We start from the raw sequence: 22,346 nt of genomic DNA on the forward strand, positions 1-22,346 counted from the left end.
AACCAATCACAAACATACCTTCTATTCAACGTTGGAATGCAGAACTTCACTCCTCAGCCAGTGAGGGTGAGTCCCAAGCCAGGGGCTAGAGAGCAAAAGAATGGATGTGCTCAGACGTTCCTTGCTAGGGACAGTTGATCTAAAACAAGGCCTGCTCTCTTGTTTCCAGCAAGGATCTAGAAATTCTGCATGAATCTGCAAGGCACATTGACAGCATAAATTTGCATAAACTGCCCCACCTTCTGCCTTCCTACTTCCTGAGCAGTAGTTGTTTGTGTATAAAGAGAGAGGTCGCAGGCAAGGTAATTTTGTGAGTAGGATACAGAACCCTAAATAGCTGGTGAGAGGTATAAGTTATTCTAAAAGCATAAAAACAGTACACCTGTGAAATGAAATGCTTTCATATGTGATCTTCTGTGTTTATTGTCCTGTGCAAAAAGTTGCACCTTGTGTTTGAAGGTTGAAATTATTTCAAGCTTGCATGGACGCAGAAATTTCAGAGTGACTTTTATACATTTCTCAGGACTCTTCACTGTCAGGATGGCCGAGTGGTCTAAGGCGCTGTGTTTAGGCCGCAGTCTCCTCTGGAGGCGTGGGTTCGAATCCCACTTCTGAAATGACTTTTGGAGATATAATCTTCTTCATCAGGATAACATCTGATGGAAGTTGCTTCTGTTCGTCTTCACCTGGGACGTTATTCTGTCCTCGTCTAGTCAAGAGAGCTTGGGTTTCTCATATATTTCTGTTGTACAAAGTCTTGCTGATAAAGTGCAATCCTTACCAAATGAGCTTATGACCCATGTAAGAGCTCATCTAGAAGAGTCATTCTCTTGTATTCCCTGGCCAGACAGGCCATACAAATTTGGAAGAATGCCAAGCACCTGGTAGACAGCTGGACTCCAGCACACTTACAGCAATTTCCTCAGGGCAGTGATCAGGGGCTGCTTAGATTTGCGAATTCCACCCTATGTTGTGACATTGAGATCCCTTGTTGAATTTGCTTTAGTCAGCCAAGATGTGGCTATTGACTCAATTTCAAAGCAGCTTTGGGCCGTTCAAGTGGCTGGTGAATAGCACTTTCTCTTTGTACTCATTAAAGGTCTAAAGAGTTCTTCATAGGTACTGCTCTGTATGGATTGTTCAAAGATCTGTTGGAAATGCTTATAATGGGATAAATAAATTGAGGGCATGCCTTTTCGGTTCCCCACTTGCATGGCTGTCTGGCTTGTGGAAGGTGCTGCAAATGCAAGTCAGGATGGCCGAGTGGTCTAAGGTGCTGTGTTCAGGTCGCAGTCTCTTCTGGAGGCGTGGGTTCAAATCCCACTTCTGACAAACCTGTGTTTAATCTTCTATTTTCTTGAGGGAGAAAATCAGATCATTTCCCTCACATGGGCTTATATGGTTGTCTTTTTGGAAAAGTGCAGTGAGTTTTTTTCTTGCTATAGCCACTCATGGCCTAAGATGTGTGTTTTTTTTGTTCACACTATCTTTCTCACTATGTAGATGAACAAGCAACATGTGGTCAGGATGGCCGAGTGGTCTAAGGTGCTGCGTTAAGGCCGCAGTCTCTCCTGGAGGCGTGGGTTCGAATCCCACTTCTGACAAAACTTTAAGTCCATTTTGTCTCTGCGTTCCTTCAGAATCTCAGCTAAAAATTGGCAGTGCATATCATTTCTGAATAAGTACCAAACTTCAGTTTCAACTGCAAATGAATTTGCCCAATTCTGTCTTCAAGCTCGTATAATATTCTTCTAGCACTAGTGGTGTTTTATGTGTTTTTTGGGGGGTGCCTAAAAAATCCCTTTTATTGAAGAAATGGCTTACATTCAGTCTTGTGATATTTTTGGTTTCCAATAAGTAGATTTTTATTTTTATGTAACCTCATTTTCTAATGATCCATTCAAGAGATGTTTCCACTATGAAATGAAGAGCAAGGGGAAAGAGCACAAACGATAGAGCCAGTGAGTGAGATGGGGTGTTGAGGAAGGAGAGAATGAAACAAAGACAGAGTGAGTGAACGGCAGGTAGGCACAGAAGAGGAGACTAGAAGTGAAGGTGACTTGCTTTACCCTGCTCTTGACCTCCCACCCATCTCAAACCAATCACAAACATACCTTCTATGCAACGTTGGTATGCAGAACTTCACTCCTCAGCCAGTGAGGGTGAGTCCCAAGCCAGGGACTAGAGAGCAAAAGAGTGGATGTGCTCAGACGTTGCTGGCTAGGGACAGTTGATCTGAAACAAGGCCTGCTCTCTTGTTTCCAGCAAGGATCTAGAAATTCTGCATGAATCTGCAAGGCACATTGACAGCATAAATTTGCATAAACTGCCCCACCTTCTGCCTTCCTACTTCCTGAGCAGTAGTTGTTTGTGTATAAAGAGAGAGGTCGCAGGCAAGGTAATTTTGTGAGTAGGATACAGAACCCTAAATAGCTGGTGAGAGGTATAAGTTATTCTAAAAGCATAAAAACAGTACACCTGTGAAATGAAATGCTTTCATATGTGATCTTCTGTGTTTATTGTCCTGTGCAAAAAGTTGCACCTTGTGTTTGAAGGTTGAAATTATTTCAAGCTTGCATGGACGCAGAAATTTCTGAGTGACTTTTATACATTTCTTAGGATTCTCCACTGTCAGGATGGCCGAGTGGTCTAAGGCGCTGTGTTTAGGCCGCAGTCTCCTCTGGAGGCGTGGGTTCGAATCCCACTTCTGACATGACTTTTGGAGATATAATCTTCTTCATCAGGATAACATCTGATGGAAGTTGCATCTGTTCGTCTTCACCTGGGACGTTATTCCGTCCTCGTCTAGTCAAGAGAGCTTGGGTTTCTCATATATTTCTGTTGTACAAAGTCTTGCTGATAAAGTGCAATCCTTACCAAATGAGCTTAGGACCCATGTAAGAGCTCATCTAGAAGAGTCATGCTCTTGTATTCCCTGGCCAGACAGGCCATGCAAATTTGGAAGAATGCCAAGCACCTGGTAGACAGCTGTACTCCAGCACACTTACAGCAATGTCCTCAGGGCTGTGATCAGGGGCTGCTTAGATTTGCGTATTCCACCCTATGTTGTGACATTGAGATCCCTTGTTGAATTTGCTTTAGTCAGCCAAGATGTGGCTGTTGACTCAATTTCAAAGCAGCTTTGCGCCGTTCAAGTGGCTGGTGAATAGCACTTTCTCTTTGTACGCTTTAAAGGTCTAAAGAGTTCTTCATAGGTACTGCTCTGTGTGGATTGTTCAAAGATCTGTTGGAAATGCTTATAATGGGATAAATAAATTGAGGGCATGCCTTTTCGGTACCAAACTTGCATGGCTGTCTGGCTTGTGGAAGGTGCTGCAAATGCAAGTCAGGATGGCCGAATGGTCTAAGGCGCTGCGTTCAGGTCGCAGTCTCTTCTGGAGGCGTGGGTTCAAATCCCACTTCTGACAAACCTGTGTTTAATCTTCTTTTTTCTTGAGGGAGAAAATCAGATCATTTCCCTCACATGGGCTTATATGGTTGTCTTTTTGGAAAAGTGCAGTGAGTTTTTTTCTTGCTATAGCCACTTATGGCCTAAGATGTGTGTTTTTTTTGTTCACACTATCTTTCTCACTATGTAGATGGACAAGCAACATGTGGTCAGGATGGCCGAGTGGTCTAAGGCGCTGCGTTAAGGCTGCAGTCTCTCCTGGAGGCATGGGTTCGAATCCCACTTCTGACAAATCTTTAAGTCCATTTTGTCACTGCGTTCCTTCAGAATCTCAGCTAAAAATTGGCAGTGCATATAATATCTGAATAAGTACCAAACTTCAGTTTCAACTGCAAATGAATTTGCCCAATTCTGTCTTCAAGCTCGTATAATATTCTTCTAGCACTAGTGGTGTTTTATGTGTTTTTTGGGGGGTGCCTAAAAAATCCCTTTTATTGAAGAAATGGCTTACATTCAGTCTTGTGATATTTTTGCTTTCCAATAAGTAGATTTTTAATTTTATGTAACCTCATTTTCTAATGATCCATTCAAGAGATGTTTCCACTATGAAATGAAGAGCAAGGGGAAAGAGCACAAATGATAGAGCCAGTGAGTGAGATGGGGTGTTGAGGAAGGAGAGAATGAAACAAAGACAGAGTGAGTGAACGGCAGGTAGGCATAGAAGAAGAGACTAGAAGTGAAGGTGACTTGCTTTTCCCTGCTCTTGACCTCCCACCCATCTCAAACCAATCACAAACATACCTTCTATGCAACGTTGGTATGCAGAACTTCACTCCTCAGCCAGTAAGGGTGAGTCCCAAGCCAGGGGCTAGAGAGCAAAAGAATGGATGTGCTCAGACGTTCCTTGCTAGGGACAGTTGATCTGAAACAAGGCCTGCTCTCTTGTTTCCAGCAAGGATCTAGAAATTCTGCATGAATCTGCAAGGCACATTGACAGCATAAATGTGCATAAACTGCCCCACCTTCTGCCTTCCTACTTCCTGAGCAGTAGTTGTTTGTGTATAAAGAGAGAGGTCGCAGGCAAGATAATTTAGTGAGTAGGATACAGAACCCTAAATAGCTGGTGAGAGGTATAAGTTATTCTAAAAGCATAAAAACAGTACACCTGTGAAATGAAATGCTTTCATATGTGATCTTCTGTGTTTATTGTCCTGTGCAAAAAGTTGCACCTTGTGTTTGAAGGTTGAAATTATTTCAAGCTTGCATGGACGCAGAAATTTCAGAGTGACTTTTATACATTTCTTAAGACTCTTCACTGTCAGGATGGCCGAGTGGTCTAAGGCGCTGTGTTTAGGCCGCAGTCTCCTCTGGAGGCGTGGGTTCGCATCCCACTTCTGACATGACTTTTGGAGATATAATCTTCTTCATCAGGATAACATCTGATGGAAGTTGCTTCTGTTCGTCTTCACCTGGGACGTTATTCTGTCCTCGTCTAGTCAAGAGAGCTTGGGTTTCTCATATATTTCTGTTGTACAAAGTCTTGCTGATAAAGTGCAATCCTTACCAAATGAGCTTAGGACCCATGTAAGAGCTCATCTAGAAGAGTCATTCTCTTGTATTCCCTGGCCAGACAGGCCATACAAATTTGGAAGAATGCCAAGCACCTGGTAGACAGCTGGACTCCAGCACACTTACAGCAATTTCCTCAGGGCAGTGATCAGGGGCTGCTTAGATTTGCGAATTCCACCCTATGTTGTGACATTGAGATCCCTTGTTGAATTTGCTTTAGTCAGCCAATATGTGGCTGTTGACTCAATTTCAAAGCAGCTTTGGGCCGTTCAAGTGGCTGGTGAATAGCACTTTCTCTTTGTACGCTTTAAAGGTCTAAAGAGTTCTTCATAGGTACTGCTCTGTATGGATTGTTCGAAGATCTGTTGGAAATGCTTATAATGGGATAAATAAATTGAGGGCATTCCTTTTCGGTACCAAACTTGCATGGCTGTCTGGCTTGTGGAAGGTGCTGCAAATGCAAGTCAGGATGCCGAGTGGTCTAAGGCGCTGCGTTCAGGTCGCAGTCTCTTCTGGAGGCGTGGGTTCAAATCCCACTTCTGACAAACCTGTGTTTAATCTTCTTTTTTATTGAGGGAGAAAATCAGATCATTTCCCTCACATGGGCTTATATGGTTGTCTTTTTGGAAAAGTGCAGTGAGTTTTTTTCTTGCTATATCCACTTATGGCCTAAGATGTGTGTTTTTTTTGTTCACACTATCTTTCTCACTATGTAGATGGACAAGCAACATGTGGTCAGGATGGCCGAGTGGTCTAAGGAGCTGCATTAAGGCCGCAGTCTCTGTTGGAGGCGTGGGTTCGAATCCCACTTCTGACAAAACTTTAAGTCCATTTTGTCTCTGCGTTCCTTCAGAATCTCAGCTAAAAATTGGCAGTGCATATAATATCTGAATAAGTACCAAACTTCAGTTTCAACTGCAAATGAATTTGCCCAATTCTGTCTTCAAGCTCTTATAATATTCTTCTAGCACTAGTGGTGTTTTATGTGTTTTTCGGGGGGTGCCTGTAAAATCCCTTTTATTGAAGAAATGGCTTACATTCAGTCTTGTGATATTTTTGGTTTCCAATAAGTAGATTTTTAATTTTATGTAACCTCATTTTCTAATGATCCATTCAAGAGATGTTTCCACTATGAAATGAAGAGCAAGGGGAAAGAGCACAAATGATAGAGCGAGTGAGTGAGATGGGGTGTTGAGGAAGGAGAGAATGAAACAAAGACAGAGTGAGTGAACGGCAGGTAGGCATAGAAGAGGAGACTAGAAGTGAAAGTGACTTGCTTTTCCCTGCTCTTGACCTCCCACCCATCTCAAACCAATCACAAACATACCTTCTATGCAACGTTGGTATGCAGAACTTCACTCCTCAGCCAGTGAGGGTGAGTCCCAAGCCAGGGGCTAGAGAGCAAAAGAATGGATGTGCTCAGACGTTCCTTGCTAGGGACAGTTGATCTGAAACAAGGCCTGCTCTCTTGTTTCCAGCAAGGATCTAGAAATTCTGCATGAATGTGCAAGGCACATTGCCAGCATAAATTTGCATACACTGCCCCACCTTCTGCCTTCCTACTTCCTGAGCAGTAGTTGTTTGTGTATAGAGAGAAAGGTCGCAGGCAAGGTAATTTTGTGAGTAGGATACAGAACCCTAAATAGCTGGTGAGAGGTATAAGTTATTCTAAAAGCATAAAAACAGTACACCTGTGAAATGAAATGCTTTCATATGTGATCTTCTGTGTTTATTGTCCTGTGCAAAAAGTTGCACCTTGTGTTTGAAGGTTGAAATTATTTCAAGCTTGCATGGACGCAGAAATTTCAGAGTGACTTTTATACATTTCTCAGGACTCTTCACTGTCAGGATGGCCGAGTGGTCTAAGGCGCTGTGTTTAGGCCGCAGTCTCCTCTGGAGGCGTGGGTTCGAATCCCACTTCTGAAATGACTTTTGGAGATATAATCTTCTTCATCAGGATAACATCTGATGGAAGTTGCTTCTGTTCGTCTTCACCTGGGACGTTATTCTGTCCTCGTCTAGTCAAGAGAGCTTGGGTTTCTCATATATTTCTGTTGTACAAAGTCTTGCTGATAAAGTGCAATCCTTACCAAATGAGCTTATGACCCATGTAAGAGCTCATCTAGAAGAGTCATTCTCTTGTATTCCCTGGCCAGACAGGCCATACAAATTTGGAAGAATGCCAAGCACCTGGTAGACAGCTGGACTCCAGCACACTTACAGCAATTTCCTCAGGGCAGTGATCAGGGGCTGCTTAGATTTGCGAATTCCACCCTATGTTGTGACATTGAGATCCCTTGTTGAATTTGCTTTAGTCAGCCAAGATGTGGCTATTGACTCAATTTCAAAGCAGCTTTGGGCCGTTCAAGTGGCTGGTGAATAGCACTTTCTCTTTGTACTCATTAAAGGTCTAAAGAGATCTTTATAGGTACTGCTCTGTATGGATTGTTCAAAGATCTGTTGGAAATGCTTATAATGGGATAAATAAATTGAGGGCATGCCTTTTCGGTTCCCCACTTGCATGGCTGTCTGGCTTGTGGAAGGTGCTGCAAATGCAAGTCAGGATGGCCGAGTGGTCTAAGGTGCTGCGTTCAGGTCGCAGTCTCTTCTGGAGGCGTGGGTTCAAATCCCACTTCTGACAAACCTGGGTTTAATCTTCTATTTTCTTGAGGGAGAAAATCAGATCATTTCCCTCACATGGGCTTATATGGTTGTCTTTTTGGAAAAGTGCAGTGAGTTTTTTTCTTGCTATAGACACTCATGGCCTAAGATGTGTGTTTTTTTTGTTCACACTATCTTTCTCACTATGTAGATGAACAAGCAACATGTGGTCAGGATGGCCGAGTGGTCTAAGGCGCTGCGTTAAGGCCGCAGTCTCTCCTGGAGGCGTGGGTTCGAATCCCACTTCTGACAAAACTTTAAGTCCATTTTGTCTCTGCGTTCCTTCAGAATCTCAGCTAAAAATTGGCAGTGCATATCATTTCTGAATAAGTACCAAACTTCAGTTTCAACTGCAAATGAATTTGCCCAATTCTGTCTTCAAGCTCGTATAATATTCTTCTAGCATTAGTGGTGTTTTATGTGTTTTTTGGGGGGTGCCTAAAAAATCCCTTTTATTGAAGAAATGGCTTACATTCAGTCTTGTGATATTTTTGGTTTCCAATAAGTAGATTTTTATTTTTATGTAACCTCATTTTCTAATGATCCATTCAAGAGATGTTTCCACTATGAAATGAAGAGCAAGGGGAAAGAGCACAAATGATAGAGCCAGTGAGTGAGATGGGGTGTTGAGGAAGGAGAGAATGAAACAAAGACAGAGTGAGTGAACGGCAGGTAGGCACAGAAGAGGAGACTAGAAGTGAAGGTGACTTGCTTTACCCTGCTCTTGACCTCCCACCCATCTCAAACCAATCACAAACATACCTTCTATGCAACGTTGGTATGCAGAACTTCACTCCTCAGCCAGTGAGGGTGAGTCCCAAGCCAGGGACTAGAGAGCAAAAGAGTGGATGTGCTCAGACGTTGCTGGCTAGGGACAGTTGATCTGAAACAAGGCCTGCTCTCTTGTTTCCAGCAAGGATCTAGAAATTCTGCATGAATCTGCAAGGCACATTGACAGCATAAATTTGCATAAACTGCCCCACCTTCTGCCTTCCTACTTCCTGAGCAGTAGTTGTTTGTGTATAAAGAGAGAGGTCGCAGGCAAGGTAATTTTGTGAGTAGGATACAGAACCCTAAATAGCTGGTGAGAGGTATAAGTTATTCTAAAAGCATAAAAACAGTACACCTGTGAAATGAAATGCTTTCATATGTGATCTTCTGTGTTTATTGTCCTGTGCAAAAAGTTGCACCTTGTGTTTGAAGGTTGAAATTATTTCAAGCTTGCATGGACGCAGAAATTTCTGAGTGACTTTTATACATTTCTTAGGACTCTCCACTGTCAGGATGGCCGAGTGGTCTAAGGCGCTGTGTTTAGGCCGCAGTCTCCTCTGGAGGGGTGGGTTCGAATCCCACTTCTGACATGACTTTTGGAGATATAATCTTCTTCATCAGGATAACATCTGATGGAAGTTGCATCTGTTCGTCTTCACCTGGGACGTTATTCCGTCCTCGTCTAGTCAAGAGAGCTTGGGTTTCTCATATATTTCTGTTGTACAAAGTCTTGCTGATAAAGTGCAATCCTTACCAAATGAGCTTAGGACCCATGTAAGAGCTCATCTAGAAGAGTCATGCTCTTGTATTCCCTGGCCAGACAGGCCATGCAAATTTGGAAGAATGCCAAGCACCTGGTAGACAGCTGTACTCCAGCACACTTACAGCAATGTCCTCAGGGCTGTGATCAGGGGCTGCTTAGATTTGCGTATTCCACCCTATGTTGTGACATTGAGCTCCCTTGTTGAATTTGCTTTAGTCAGCCAAGATGTGGCTGTTGACTCAATTTCAAAGCAGCTTTGCGCCGTTCAAGTGGCTGGTGAATAGCACTTTCTCTTTGTACGCTTTAAAGGTCTAAAGAGTTCTTCATAGGTACTGCTCTGTGTGGATTGTTCAAAGATCTGTTGGAAATGCTTATAATGGGATAAATAAATTGAGGGCATGCCTTTTCGGTACCAAACTTGCATGGCTGTCTGGCTTGTGGAAGGTGCTGCAATTGCAAGTCAGGATGGCCGAATGGTCTAAGGCGCTGCGTTCAGGTCGCAGTCTCTTCTGGAGGCGTGGGTTCAAATCCCACTTCAGACAAACCTGTGTTTAATTTTCTTTTTTCTTGAGGGAGAAAATCAGATCATTTCCCTCACATGGGCTTATATGGTTGTCTTTTTGGAAAAGTGCAGTGAGTTTTTTTCTTGCTATAGCCACTTATGGCCTAAGATGTGTGTTTTTTTTGTTCACACTATCTTTCTCACTATGTAGATGGACAAGCAACATGTGGTCAGGATGGCCGAGTGGTCTAAGGGGCTGCGTTAAGGCTGCAGTCTCTCCTGGAGGCGTGGGTTCGAATCCCACTTCTGACAAACCTGTGTTTAATCTTCTTTTTTCTTGAGGGAGAAAATCAGATCATTTCCCTCACATGGGCTTATATGGTTGTCTTTTTGGAAAAGTGCAGTGAGTTTTTTTCTTGCTATAGCCACTTATGGCCTAAGATGTGTGTTTTATTTGTTCACACTATCTTTCTCACTATGTAGATGGACAAGCAACATGTGGTCAGGATGGCCGAGTGGTCTAAGGCGCTGCGTTAAGGCCGCAGTCTCTCCTGGAGGTGTGGGTTCAAATCCCACTTCTGACAAATCTTTAAGTCCATTTTGTCTCTGCGTTCCTTCAGAATCTCAGCTAAAAATTGGCAGTGCATATAATATCTGAATAAGTACCAAACTTCAGTTTCAACTGCAAATGAATTTGCCCAATTCTGTCTTCAAGCTCGTATAATATTCTTCTAGCACTAGTGGTGTTTTATGTGTTTTTTGGGGGGTGCCTAAAAAATCCCTTTTATTGAAGAAATGGCTTACATTCAGTCTTGTGATATTTTTGCTTTCCAATAAGTAGATTTTTAATTTTATGTAACCTCATTTTCTAATGATCCATTCAAGAGATGTTTCCACTATGAAATGAAGAGCAAGGGGAAAGAGCACAAATGATAGAGCCAGTGAGTGAGATGGGGTGTTGAGGAAGGAGAGAATGAAACAAAGACAGAGTGAGTGAACGGCAGGTAGGCATAGAAGAAGAGACTAGAAGTGAAGGTGACTTGCTTTTCCCTGCACTTGACCTCCCACCCATCTCAAACCAATCACAAACATACCTTCTATGCAACGTTGGTATGCAGAACTTCGCTCCTCAGCCAGTAAGGGTGAGTCCCAAGCCAGGGGCTAGAGAGCAAAAGAATGGATGTGCTCAGACGTTCCTTGCTAGGGACAGTTGATCTGAAACAAGGCCTGCTCTCTTGTTTCCAGCAAGGATCTAGAAATTCTGCATGAATCTGCAAGGCACATTGACAGCATAAATTTGCATAAACTGCCCCACCTTCTGCCTTCCTACTTCCTGAGCAGTAGTTGTTTGTGTATAGAGAGAAAGGTCGCAGGCAAGGTAATTTTGTGAGTAGGATACAGAACCCTAAATAGCTGGTGAGAGGTATAAGTTATTCTAAAAGCATAAAAACAGTACACCTGTGAAATGAAATGCTTTCATATGTGATCTTCTGTGTTTATTGTCCTGTGCAAAAAGTTGCACCTTGTGTTTGAAGGTTGAAATTATTTCAAGCTTGCATGGACGCAGAAATTTCTGAGTGACTTTTATACATTTCTTAGGACTCTCCACTGTCAGGATGGCCGAGTGGTCTAAGGCGCTGTGTTTAGGCCGCAGTCTCCTCTGGAGGGGTGGGTTCGAATCCCACTTCTGACATGACTTTTGGAGATATAATCTTCTTCATCAGGATAACATCTGATGGAAGTTGCATCTGTTCGTCTTCACCTGGGACGTTATTCCGTCCTCGTCTAGTCAAGAGAGCTTGGGTTTCTCATATATTTCTGTTGTACAAAGTCTTGCTGATAAAGTGCAATCCTTACCAAATGAGCTTAGGACCCATGTAAGAGCTCATCTAGAAGAGTCATGCTCTTGTATTCCCTGGCCAGACAGGCCATGCAAATTTGGAAGAATGCCAAGCACCTGGTAGACAGCTGTACTCCAGCACACTTACAGCAATGTCCTCAGGGCTGTGATCAGGGGCTGCTTAGATTTGCGTATTCCACCCTATGTTGTGACATTGAGCTCCCTTGTTGAATTTGCTTTAGTCAGCCAAGATGTGGCTGTTGACTCAATTTCAAAGCAGCTTTGCGCCGTTCAAGTGGCTGGTGAATAGCACTTTCTCTTTGTACGCTTTAAAGGTCTAAAGAGTTCTTCATAGGTACTGCTCTGTGTGGATTGTTCAAAGATCTGTTGGAAATGCTTATAATGGGATAAATAAATTGAGGGCATGCCTTTTCGGTACCAAACTTGCATGGCTGTCTGGCTTGTGGAAGGTGCTGCAAATGCAAGTCAGGATGGCCGAATGGTCTAAGGCGCTGCGTTCAGGTCGCAGTCTCTTCTGGAGGCGTGGGTTCAAATCCCACTTCTGACAAACCTGTGTTTAATCTTCTTTTTTCTTGAGGGAGAAAATCAGATCATTTCCCTCACATGGGCTTATATGGTTGTCTTTTTGGAAAAGTGCAGTGAGTTTTTTTCTTGCTATAGCCACTTATGGCCTAAGATGTGTGTTTTTTTTGTTCACACTATCTTTCTCACTATGTAGATGGACAAGCAACATGTGGTCAGGATGGCCGAGTGGTCTAAGGCGCTGCGTTAAGGCTGCAGTCTCTCCTGGAGGCGTGGGTTCGAATCCCACTTCTGACAAACCTGTGTTTAATCTTCTTTTTTCTTGAGGGAGAAAATCAGATCATTTCCCTCACATGGGCTTATATGGTTGTCTTTTTGGAAAAGTGCAGTGAGTTTTTTTCTTGCTATAGCCACTTATGGCCTAAGATGTGTGTTTTATTTGTTCACACTATCTTTCTCACTATGTAGATGGACAAGCAACATGTGGTCAGGATGGCCGAGTGGTCTAAGGCGCTGCGTTAAGGCCGCAGTCTCTCCTGGAGGCGTGGGTTCGAATCCCACTTCTGACAAATCTTTAAGTCCATTTTGTCTCTGCGTTCCTTCAGAATCTCAGCTAAAAATTGGCAGTGCATATAATATCTGAATAAGTACCAAACTTCAGTTTCAACTGCAGATGAATTTGCCCAATTCTGTCTTCAAGCTCGTATAATATTCTTCTAGCACTAGTGGTGTTTTATGTGTTTTTTGGGGGGTGCCTAAAAAATCCCTTTTATTGAAGAAATGGCTTACATTCAGTCTTGTGATATTTTTGCTTTCCAATAAGTAGATTTTTAATTTTATGTAACCTCATTTTCTAATGATCCATTCAAGAGATGTTTCCACTATGAAATGAAGAGCAAGGGGAAAGAGCACAAATGATAGAGCCAGTGAGTGAGATGGGGTGTTGAGGAAGGAGAGAATGAAACAAAGACAGAGTGAGTGAACGGCAGGTAGGCATAGAAGAAGAGACTAGAAGTGAAGGTGACTTGCTTTTCCCTGCTCTTGACCTCCCACCCATCTCAAACCAATCACAAACATACCTTCTATGCAACGTTGGTATGCAGAACTTCGCTCCTCAGCCAGTAAGGGTGAGTCCCAAGCCAGGGGCTAGAGAGCAAAAGAATGGATGTGCTCAGACGTTCCTTGCTAGGGACAGTTGATCTGAAACAAGGCCTGCTCTCTTGTTTCCAGCAAGGATCTAGAAATTCTGCATGAATCTGCAAGGCACATTGACAGCATGAATTTGCATAAACTGCCCCACCTTCTGCCTTCCTACTTCCTGAGCAGTAGTTGTTTGTGTATAAAGAGAGAGGTCGCAGGCAAGATAATTTAGTGAGTAGGATACAGAACCCTAAATAGCTGGTGAGAGGTATAAGTTATTCTAAAAGCATAAAAACAGTACACCTGTGAAATGAAATGCTTTCATATGTGATCTTCTGTGTTTATTGTCCTGTGCAAAAAGTTGCACCTTGTGTTTGAAGGTTGAAATTATTTCAAGCTTGCATGGACGCAGAAATTTCTGAGTGACTTTTAAACATTTCTTAGGACTCTTCACTGTCAGGATGGCCGAGTGGTCTAAGGTGCTGTGTGTAGGCTACAGTCTCCTGTGGAGGCGTGGGTTCGAATCCCACTTCTGAAATGACTTTTGGAGATATAATCTTCTTCATCAGGATAACATCTGATGGAAGTTGCATCTGTTCGTCTTCACCTGGGACGTTATTCCGTCCTCGTCTAGTCAAGAGAGCTTGGGTTTCTCATATATTTCTGTTGTACAAAGTCTTGCTGATAAAGTGCAATCCTTACCAAATGAGCTTAGGACCCATGTAAGAGCTCATCTAGAAGAGTCATGCTCTTGTATTCCCTGGCCAGACAGGCCATGCAAATTTGGAAGAATGCCAAGCACCTGGTAGACAGCTGTACTCCAGCACACTTACAGCAATGTCCTCAGGGCTGTGATCAGGGGCTGCTTAGATTTGCGTATTCCACCCTATGTTGTGACATTGAGCTCCCTTGTTGAATTTGCTTTAGTCAGGCAAGATGTGGCTGTTGACTCAATTTCAAAGCAGCTTTGCGCCGTTCAAGTGGCTGGTGAATAGCACTTTCTCTTTGTACGCTTTAAAGGTCTAAAGAGTTCTTCATAGGTACTGCTCTGTATGGATTGTTCAAAGATCTGTTGGAAATGCTTATAATGGGATAAATAAATTGAGGGCATGCCTTTTCGGTACCAAACTTGCATGGCTGTCTGGCTTGTGGAAGGTGCTGCAAATGCAAGTCAGGATGGCCGAGTGGTCTAAGGCGCTGCGTTCAGGTTGCAGTCTCTTCTGGAGGCGTGGGTTCAAATCCCACTTCTGACAAACCTGTGTTTAATCTTCTTTTTTCTTGAGGGAGAAAATCAGATCATTTCCCTCACATGGGCTTATATGGTTGTCTTTTTGGAAAAGTGCAGTGAGTTTTTTTCTTGCTATAGCCACTTATGGCCTAAGATGTGTGTTTTTTTTGTTCACACTATCTTTCTCACTATGTAGATGGACAAGCAACATGTGGTCAGGATGGCCGAGTGGTCTAAGGTGCTGCGTTAAGGCCTCAGTCTCTCCTGGAGGCGTGGGTTCGAATCCCACTTCTGACAAAACTTTAAGTCAATTTTGTCACTGCGTTCCTTCAGAATCTCAGCTAAAAATTGGCAGTGCATATAATATCTGAATAAGTACCAAACTTCAGTTTCAACTGCAAATGAATTTGCCCAATTCTGTCTTCAAGCTCGTATAATATTCTTCTAGCACTAGTGGTGTTTTATGTGTTTTTTGGGGGGTGCCTAAAAAATCCCTTTTATTGAAGAAATGGCTTACATTCAGTCTTGTGATATTTTTGGTTTCCAATAAGTAGATTTTTAATTTTATGTAACCTCATTTTCTAATGATCCATTCAAGAGATGTTTCCACTATGAAATGAAGAGCAAGGGGAAAGAGCACAAATGATAGAGCCAGTGAGTGAGATGGGGTGTTGAGGAAGGAGAGAATGAAACAAAGACAGAGTGAGTGAACGGCAGGTAGGGATAGAAGAGGAGACTAGAAGTGAAGGTGACTTGCTTTTCCGTGCTCTTGACCTCCCACCCATCTCAAACCAATCACAAACATACCTTCTATGCAACGTTGGTATGCAGAACTTCACTCCTCAGCCAGTGAGGGTGAGTCCCAAGCCAGGGGCTAGAGAGCAAAAGAATGGATGTGCTCAGACGTTCCTTGCTAGGGACAGTTGATCTGAAACAAGGCCTGCTCTCTTGTTTCCAGCAAGGATCTAGAAATTCTGCATGAATGTGCAAGGCACATTGCCAGCATAAATTTGCATAAACTGCCCCACCTTCTGCCTTCCTACTTCCTGAGCAGTAGTTGTTTGTGTATAGAGAGAAAGGTCGCAGGCAAGGTAATTTTGTGAGTAGGATACAGAACCCTAAATAGCTGGTGAGAGGTATAAGTTATTCTAAAAGCATAAAAACAGTACACCTGTGAAATGAAATGCTTTCATATGTGATCTTCTGTGTTTATTGTCCTGTGCAAAAAGTTGCACCTTGTGTTTGAAGGTTGAAATTATTTCAAGCTTGCATGGACGCAGAAATTTCAGAGTGACTTTTATACATTTCTTAAGACTCTTCACTGTCAGGATGGCCGAGTGGTCTAAGGCGCTGTGTTTAGGCCGCAGTCTCCTCTGGAGGTGTGGGTTCGCATCCCACTTCTGACATGACTTTTGGAGATATAATCTTCTTCATCAGGATAACATCTGATGGAAGTTGCTTCTGTTCGTCTTCACCTGGGACGTTATTCTGTCCTCGTCTAGTCAAGAGAGCTTGGGTTTCTCATATATTTCTGTTGTACAAAGTCTTGCTGATAAAGTGCAATCCTTACCAAATGAGCTTAGGACCCATGTAAGAGCTCATCTAGAAGAGTCATTCTCTTGTATTCCCTGGCCAGACAGGCCATACAAATTTGGAAGAATGCCAAGCACCTGGTAGACAGCTGGACTCCGGCACACTTACAGCAATTTCCTCAGGGCAGTGATCAGGGGCTGCTTAGATTTGCGAATTCCACCCTATGTTGTGACATTGAGATCCCTTGTTGAATTTGCTTTAGTCAGCCAATATGTGGCTGTTGACTCAATTTCAAAGCAGCTTTGGGCCGTTCAAGTGGCTGGTGAATAGCACTTTCTCTTTGTACGCTTTAAAGGTCTAAAGAGTTCTTCATAGGTACTGCTCTGTATGGATTGTTCGAAGATCTGTTGGAAATGCTTATAATGGGATAAATAAATTGAGGGCATGCCTTTTCGGTACCAAACTTGCATGGCTGTCTGGCTTGTGGAAGGTGCTGCAAATGCAAGTCAGGATGCCGAGGGGTCTAAGGCGCTGCTTTCAGGTCGCAGTCTCTTCTGGAGGCGTGGGTTCAAATCCCACTTCTGACAAACCTGTGTTAAATCTTCTTTTTTATTGAGGGAGAAAATCAGATCATTTCCCTCACATGGGCTTATATGGTTGTCTTTTTGGAAAAGTGCAGTGAGTTTTTTTCTTGCTATATCCACTTATGGCCTAAGATGTGTGTTTTTTTTGTTCACACTATCTTTCTCACTATGTAGATGGACAAGCAACATGTGGTCAGGATGGCCGAGTGGTCTAAGGAGCTGCATTAAGGCCGCAGTCTCTGCTGGAGGCGTGGGTTCGAATCCCACTTCTGACAAAACTTTAAGTCCATTTTGTCTCTGCGTTCCTTCAGAATCTCAGCTAAAAATTGGCAGTGCATATAATATCTGAATAAGTACCAAACTTCAGTTTCAACTGCAAATGAATTTGCCCAATTCTGTCTTCAAGCTCGTATAATATTCTTCTAGCACTAGTGGTGTTTTATGTGTTTTTTGGGGGGTGCCTAAAAACTCCCTTTTATTGAAGAAATGGCTTACATTCAGTCTTGTGATATTTTTGGTTTCCAATAAGTAGATTTTTATTTTTATGTAACCTCATTTTCTAATGATCCATTCAAGAGATGTTTTCACTATGAAATGAAGAGCAAGGGGAAAGAGCACAAATGATAGAGCCAGTGAGTGAGATGGGGTGTTGAGGAAGGAGAGAATGAAACAAAGACAGAGTGAGTGAACGGCAGGTAGGCATAGAAGAGGAGACTAGAAGTGAAGGTGACTTGCTTTTCCCTGCTCTTGACCTCCCACCCATCTCAAACCAATCACAAACATACCTTCTATGCAACGTTGGTATGCATCACTTCACTCCTCAGCCAGTGAGGGTGAGTCCCAAGCCAGGGGCTAGAGAGCAAAAGAATGGATGTGCTCAGACGTTCCTTGCTAGGGACAGTTGATCTGAAACAAGGCCTGCTCTCTTGTTTCCAGCAAGGATCTAGAAATTCTGCATGAATCTGCAAGGCACATTGACAGCATAAATTTGCATAAACTGCCCCACCTTCTGCCTTCCTACTTCCTGAGCAGTAGTTGTTTGTGTATAAAGAGAGAGGTCGCAGGCAAGGTAATTTTGTGAGTAGGATACAGAACCCTAAATAGCTGGTGAGAGGTATAAGTTATTCTAAAAGCATAAAAACAGTACACCTGTGAAATGAAATGCTTTCATATGTGATCTTCTGTGTTTATTGTCCTGTGCAAAAAGTTGCACCTTGTGTTTGAAGGTTGAAATTATTTCAAGCTTGCATGGATGCAGAAATTTCTGAGTGACTTTTATACATTTCTTAGGACTCTCCACTGTCAGGATGGCCGAGTGGTCTAAGGCACTGTGTTTAGGCCGCAGTCTCCTCTGGAGGCGTGGGTTCGAATCCCACTTCTGACATGACTTTTGGAGATATAATCTTCTTCATCAGGATAACATCTGATGGAAGTTGCATCTGTTCGTCTTCACCTGGGACGTTATTCCGTCCTCGTCTAGTCAAGAGAGCTTGGGGTTCTCATATATTTCTGTTGTACAAAGTCTTGCTGATAAAGTGCAATCCTTACCAAATGAGCTTATGACCCATGTAAGAGCTCATCTAGAAGAGTCATTCTCTTGTATTCCCTGGCCAGACAGGCCATACACATTTGGAAGAATGCCAAGCACCTGGTAGACAACTGGACTCCAGCACACTTACAGCAATTTCCTCAGGGCAGTGATCAGGGGCTACTTAGATTTGCGAATTCCACCCTATGTTGTGACATTGAGATCTCTTGTTGAATTTGCTTTAGTCAGCCAAGATGTGGCTATTGACTCAATTTCAAAGCAGCTTTGGGCCGTTCAAGTGGCTGGTGAATAGCACTTTCTCTTTGTACTCATTAAAGGTCTAAAGAGTTCTTCATAGGTACTGCTCTGTATGGATTGTTCAAAGATCTGTTGGAAATGCTTATAATGGGATAAATAAATTGAGGGCATGCCTTTTCGGTACCCCACTTGCATGGCTGTCTGGCTTGTGGAAGGTGCTGCAAATGCAAGTCAGGATGGCTGAGTGGTCTAAGGTGCTGCGTTCAGGTCGCAGTCTCTTCTGGAGGCGTGGGTTCAAATCCCACTTCTGACAAACCTGTGTTTAATCTTCTTTTTTCTTGAGGGAGAAAATCAGATCATTTCCCTCACATGGGCTTATATGGTTGTCTTTTTGGAAAAGTGCAGTGAGTTTTTTTCTTGCTATAGCCACTCATGGCCTAAGATGTGTGTTTTTTTTGTTCACACTATCTTTCTAACTATGTAGATGAACAAGCAACATGTGGTCAGGTTGGCCGAATGGTCTAAGGTGCTGCGTTAAGGCCGCAGTCTCTCCTGGAGGCGTGGGTTCGAATACCACTTCTGACAAAACTTTAAGTCCATTTTGTCTCAGCGTTCCTTCAGAATCTCAGCTAAAAATTGGCAGTGCATATAATATCTGAATAAGTACCAAACTTCAGTTTCAACTGCAAATGAATTCGCCCAATTCTGTCTTCAAGTTCGTATAATATTCTTCTAGCACTAGTGGTGTTTTATGTGTTTTTTGGGGGGTGCCTAAAAAATCCCTTTTATTGAAGAAATGGCTTACATTCAGTCTTGTGATATTTTTGGTTTCCAATAAGTAGATTTTTATTTTTATGTAACCTCATTTTCTAATGATCCATTCAAGAGATGTTTTCACTATGAAATGAAGAGCAAGGGGAAAGAGCACAAATGATAGAGCCAGTGAGTGAGATGGGGTGTTGAGGAAGGAGAGAATGAAACAAAGACAGAGTGAGTGAACGGCAGGTAGGCATAGAAGAGGAGACTAGAAGTGAAGGTGACTTGCTTTTCCCTGCTCTTGACCTCCCACCCATCTCAAACCAATCACAAACATACCTTCTATGCAACGTTGGTATGCATCACTTCACTCCTCAGCCAGTGAGGGTGAGTCCCAAGCCAGGGGCTAGAGAGCAAAAGAATGGATGTGCTCAGACGTTCCTTGCTAGGGACAGTTGATCTGAAACAAGGCCTGCTCTCTTGTTTCCAGCAAGGATCTAGAAATTCTGCATGAATCTGCAAGGCACATTGACAGCATAAATTTGCATAAACTGCCCCACCTTCTGCCTTCCTACTTCCTGAGCAGTAGTTGTTTGTGTATAAAGAGAGAGGTCGCAGGCAAGGTAATTTTGTGAGTAGGATACAGAACCCTAAATAGCTGGTGAGAGGTATAAGTTATTCTAAAAGCATAAAAACAGTACACCTGTGAAATGAAATGCTTTCATATGTGATCTTCTGTGTTTATTGTCCTGTGCAAAAAGTTGCACCTTGTGTTTGAAGGTTGAAATTATTTCAAGCTTGCATGGACGCAGAAATTTCTGAGTGACTTTTATACATTTCTTAGGACTCTCCACTGTCAGGATGGCCGAGTGGTCTAAGGCACTGTGTTTAGGCCGCAGTCTCCTCTGGAGGCGTGGGTTCGAATCCCACTTCTGACATGACTTTTGGAGATATAATCTTCTTCATCAGGATAACATCTGATGGAAGTTGCATCTGTTCGTCTTCACCTGGGACGTTATTCCGTCCTCGTCTAGTCAAGAGAGCTTGGGGTTCTCATATATTTCTGTTGTACAAAGTCTTGCTGATAAAGTGCAATCCTTACCAAATGAGCTTATGACCCATGTAAGAGCTCATCTAGAAGAGTCATTCTCTTGTATTCCCTGGCCAGACAGGCCATACACATTTGGAAGAATGCCAAGCACCTGGTAGACAACTGGACTCCAGCACACTTACAGCAATTTCCTCAGGGCAGTGATCAGGGGCTACTTAGATTTGCGAATTCCACCCTATGTTGTGACATTGAGATCCCTTGTTGAATTTGCTTTAGTCAGCCAAGATGTGGCTATTGACTCAATTTCAAAGCAGCTTTGGGCCGTTCAAGTGGCTGGTGAATAGCACTTTCTCTTTGTACTCATTAAAGGTCTAAAGAGTTCTTCATAGGTACTGCTCTGTATGGATTGTTCAAAGATCTGTTGGAAATGCTTATAATGGGATAAATAAATTGAGGGCATGCCTTTTCGGTACCCCACTTGCATGGCTGTCTGGCTTGTGGAAGGTGCTGCAAATGCAAGTCAGGATGGCTGACTGGTCTAAGGTGCTGCGTTCAGGTCGCAGTCTCTTCTGGAGGCGTGGGTTCAAATCCCACTTCTGACAAACCTGTGTTTAATCTTCTTTTTTCTTGAGGGAGAAAATCAGATCATTTCCCTCACATGGGCTTATATGGTTGTCTTTTTGGAAAAGTGCAGTGAGTTTTTTTCTTGCTATAGCCACTCATGGCCTAAGATGTGTGTTTTTTTTGTTCACACTATCTTTCTAACTATGTAGATGAACAAGCAACATGTGGTCAGGTTGGCCGAATGGTCTAAGGTGCTGCGTTAAGGCCGCAGTCTCTCCTGGAGGCGTGGGTTCGAATACCACTTCTGACAAAACTTTAAGTCCATTTTGTCTCTGCGTTCCTTCAGAATCTCAGCTAAAAATTGGCAGTGCATATAATATCTGAATAAGTACCAAACTTCAGTTTCAACTGCAAATGAATTCGCCCAATTCTGTCTTCAAGTTCGTATAATATTCTTCTAGCACTAGTGGTGTTTTATGTGTTTTTTGGGGGGTGCCTAAAAAATCCCTTTTATTGAAGAAATGGCTTACATTCAGTCTTGTGATATTTTTGGTTTCCAATAAGTAGATTTTTAATTTTATGTAACCTCATTTTCTAATGATCCATTCAAGAGATGTTTCCACTATGAAATGAAGAGCAAGGGGAAAGAGCACAAATGATAGAGCCAGTGAGTGAGATGGGGTGTTGAGGAAGGAGAGAATGAAACAAAGACAGAGTGAGTGAACGGCAGGTAGGCATAGAAGAAGAGACTAGAAGTGAAGGTGACTTGCTTTTCCCTGCTCTTGACCTCCCACCCATCTCAAACCAATCACAAACATACCTTCTATGCAACGTTGGTATACAGAACTTCACTCCTCAGCCAGTAAGGGTGAGTCCCAAGCCAGGGGCTAGAGAGCAAAAGAATGGATGTGCTCAGACGTTCCTTGCTAGGACAGTTGATCTGAAACAAGGCCTGCTCTCTTGTTTCCAGCAAGGATCTAGAAATTCTGCATGAATCTGCAAGGCACATTGACAGCATAAATTTGCATAAACTGCCCCACCTTCTGCCTTCCTACTTCCTAAGCAGTAGTTGTTTGTGTATAAAGAGAGAGGTCGCAGGCAAGGTAATTTTGTGAGTAGGATACAGAACCCTAAATAGCTGGTGAGAGGTATAAGTTATTCTAAAAGCATAAAAACAGTACACCTGTGAAATGAAATGCTTTCATATGTGATCTTCTGTGTTTATTGTCCTGTGCAAAAAGTTGCACCTTGTGTTTGAAGGTTGAAATTGTTTCAAGCTTGCATGGACGCAGAAATTTCTGAGTGACTATCATACATTTCTTAAGACTCTCCACTGTCAGGATGGCCGAGTGGTCTAAGGCGCTGTGTTTAGGCCGCAGTCTCCTCTGGAGGCGTGGGTTCGAATCCCACTTCTGATATGACTTTTGGAGATATAATCTTCTTCATCAGGATAACATCTGATGGAATTTGCATCTGTTCGTCTTCACCTGGGACGTTATTCCGTCCTCGTCTAGTCAAGAGAGCTTGGGTTTCTCATATATTTCTGTTGTACAAAGTCTTGCTGATAAAGTGCAATCCTTACCAAATGAGCTTAGGACCCATGTAAGAGCTCATCTAGAAGAGTCATGCTCTTGTATTCCCTGGCC

General features: G+C 42.9%; 23 non-coding genes across 23 annotated transcripts; all 23 read left to right on the top strand.

Annotated features, from left to right (window-relative positions):
- Positions 1-534: 534 nt before the first annotated feature.
- Positions 535-617, top strand: TRNAL-UAG (transfer RNA leucine (anticodon UAG)). Its single transcript has one exon. It is a non-coding gene; the product is annotated as a tRNA-Leu (tRNA).
- Positions 618-1,249: 632 nt separating this feature from the next.
- On the top strand, positions 1,250-1,332 carry TRNAL-CAG (transfer RNA leucine (anticodon CAG)). Its single transcript has one exon. It is a non-coding gene; the product is annotated as a tRNA-Leu (tRNA).
- A 189-nt stretch (positions 1,333-1,521) lies between these two features.
- On the top strand, positions 1,522-1,604 carry TRNAL-AAG (transfer RNA leucine (anticodon AAG)). Its single transcript has one exon. It is a non-coding gene; the product is annotated as a tRNA-Leu (tRNA).
- A 1,026-nt stretch (positions 1,605-2,630) lies between these two features.
- Positions 2,631-2,713, top strand: TRNAL-UAG (transfer RNA leucine (anticodon UAG)). The gene has a single exon. It is a non-coding gene; the product is annotated as a tRNA-Leu (tRNA).
- A 632-nt stretch (positions 2,714-3,345) lies between these two features.
- Positions 3,346-3,428, top strand: TRNAL-CAG (transfer RNA leucine (anticodon CAG)). Its single transcript has one exon. It is a non-coding gene; the product is annotated as a tRNA-Leu (tRNA).
- A 189-nt stretch (positions 3,429-3,617) lies between these two features.
- Positions 3,618-3,700, top strand: TRNAL-AAG (transfer RNA leucine (anticodon AAG)). The gene has a single exon. It is a non-coding gene; the product is annotated as a tRNA-Leu (tRNA).
- Positions 3,701-4,726: 1,026 nt separating this feature from the next.
- Positions 4,727-4,809, top strand: TRNAL-UAG (transfer RNA leucine (anticodon UAG)). The gene has a single exon. It is a non-coding gene; the product is annotated as a tRNA-Leu (tRNA).
- A 2,012-nt stretch (positions 4,810-6,821) lies between these two features.
- TRNAL-UAG (transfer RNA leucine (anticodon UAG)) lies at positions 6,822-6,904 on the top strand. The gene has a single exon. It is a non-coding gene; the product is annotated as a tRNA-Leu (tRNA).
- A 632-nt stretch (positions 6,905-7,536) lies between these two features.
- TRNAL-CAG (transfer RNA leucine (anticodon CAG)) lies at positions 7,537-7,619 on the top strand. Its single transcript has one exon. It is a non-coding gene; the product is annotated as a tRNA-Leu (tRNA).
- Positions 7,620-7,808: 189 nt separating this feature from the next.
- TRNAL-AAG (transfer RNA leucine (anticodon AAG)) lies at positions 7,809-7,891 on the top strand. The gene has a single exon. It is a non-coding gene; the product is annotated as a tRNA-Leu (tRNA).
- Positions 7,892-8,917: 1,026 nt separating this feature from the next.
- Positions 8,918-9,000, top strand: TRNAL-UAG (transfer RNA leucine (anticodon UAG)). The gene has a single exon. It is a non-coding gene; the product is annotated as a tRNA-Leu (tRNA).
- A 1,176-nt stretch (positions 9,001-10,176) lies between these two features.
- On the top strand, positions 10,177-10,259 carry TRNAL-AAG (transfer RNA leucine (anticodon AAG)). The gene has a single exon. It is a non-coding gene; the product is annotated as a tRNA-Leu (tRNA).
- Positions 10,260-11,285: 1,026 nt separating this feature from the next.
- On the top strand, positions 11,286-11,368 carry TRNAL-UAG (transfer RNA leucine (anticodon UAG)). Its single transcript has one exon. It is a non-coding gene; the product is annotated as a tRNA-Leu (tRNA).
- A 632-nt stretch (positions 11,369-12,000) lies between these two features.
- TRNAL-CAG (transfer RNA leucine (anticodon CAG)) lies at positions 12,001-12,083 on the top strand. The gene has a single exon. It is a non-coding gene; the product is annotated as a tRNA-Leu (tRNA).
- Positions 12,084-12,272: 189 nt separating this feature from the next.
- TRNAL-AAG (transfer RNA leucine (anticodon AAG)) lies at positions 12,273-12,355 on the top strand. The gene has a single exon. It is a non-coding gene; the product is annotated as a tRNA-Leu (tRNA).
- Positions 12,356-12,544: 189 nt separating this feature from the next.
- TRNAL-AAG (transfer RNA leucine (anticodon AAG)) lies at positions 12,545-12,627 on the top strand. Its single transcript has one exon. It is a non-coding gene; the product is annotated as a tRNA-Leu (tRNA).
- Positions 12,628-14,368: 1,741 nt separating this feature from the next.
- Positions 14,369-14,451, top strand: TRNAL-CAG (transfer RNA leucine (anticodon CAG)). Its single transcript has one exon. It is a non-coding gene; the product is annotated as a tRNA-Leu (tRNA).
- A 189-nt stretch (positions 14,452-14,640) lies between these two features.
- TRNAL-AAG (transfer RNA leucine (anticodon AAG)) lies at positions 14,641-14,723 on the top strand. The gene has a single exon. It is a non-coding gene; the product is annotated as a tRNA-Leu (tRNA).
- A 1,026-nt stretch (positions 14,724-15,749) lies between these two features.
- Positions 15,750-15,832, top strand: TRNAL-UAG (transfer RNA leucine (anticodon UAG)). The gene has a single exon. It is a non-coding gene; the product is annotated as a tRNA-Leu (tRNA).
- A 2,012-nt stretch (positions 15,833-17,844) lies between these two features.
- Positions 17,845-17,927, top strand: TRNAL-UAG (transfer RNA leucine (anticodon UAG)). The gene has a single exon. It is a non-coding gene; the product is annotated as a tRNA-Leu (tRNA).
- Positions 17,928-18,559: 632 nt separating this feature from the next.
- TRNAL-CAG (transfer RNA leucine (anticodon CAG)) lies at positions 18,560-18,642 on the top strand. Its single transcript has one exon. It is a non-coding gene; the product is annotated as a tRNA-Leu (tRNA).
- A 1,298-nt stretch (positions 18,643-19,940) lies between these two features.
- TRNAL-UAG (transfer RNA leucine (anticodon UAG)) lies at positions 19,941-20,023 on the top strand. The gene has a single exon. It is a non-coding gene; the product is annotated as a tRNA-Leu (tRNA).
- A 2,012-nt stretch (positions 20,024-22,035) lies between these two features.
- On the top strand, positions 22,036-22,118 carry TRNAL-UAG (transfer RNA leucine (anticodon UAG)). The gene has a single exon. It is a non-coding gene; the product is annotated as a tRNA-Leu (tRNA).
- The last annotated feature ends 228 nt before the right edge of the window (positions 22,119-22,346 follow it).

Source organism: Lissotriton helveticus, chromosome 8, assembly GCF_964261635.1.
Source record: "Lissotriton helveticus chromosome 8, aLisHel1.1, whole genome shotgun sequence".
Classification (NCBI taxonomy): Eukaryota; Metazoa; Chordata; class Amphibia; order Caudata; family Salamandridae; genus Lissotriton; species Lissotriton helveticus.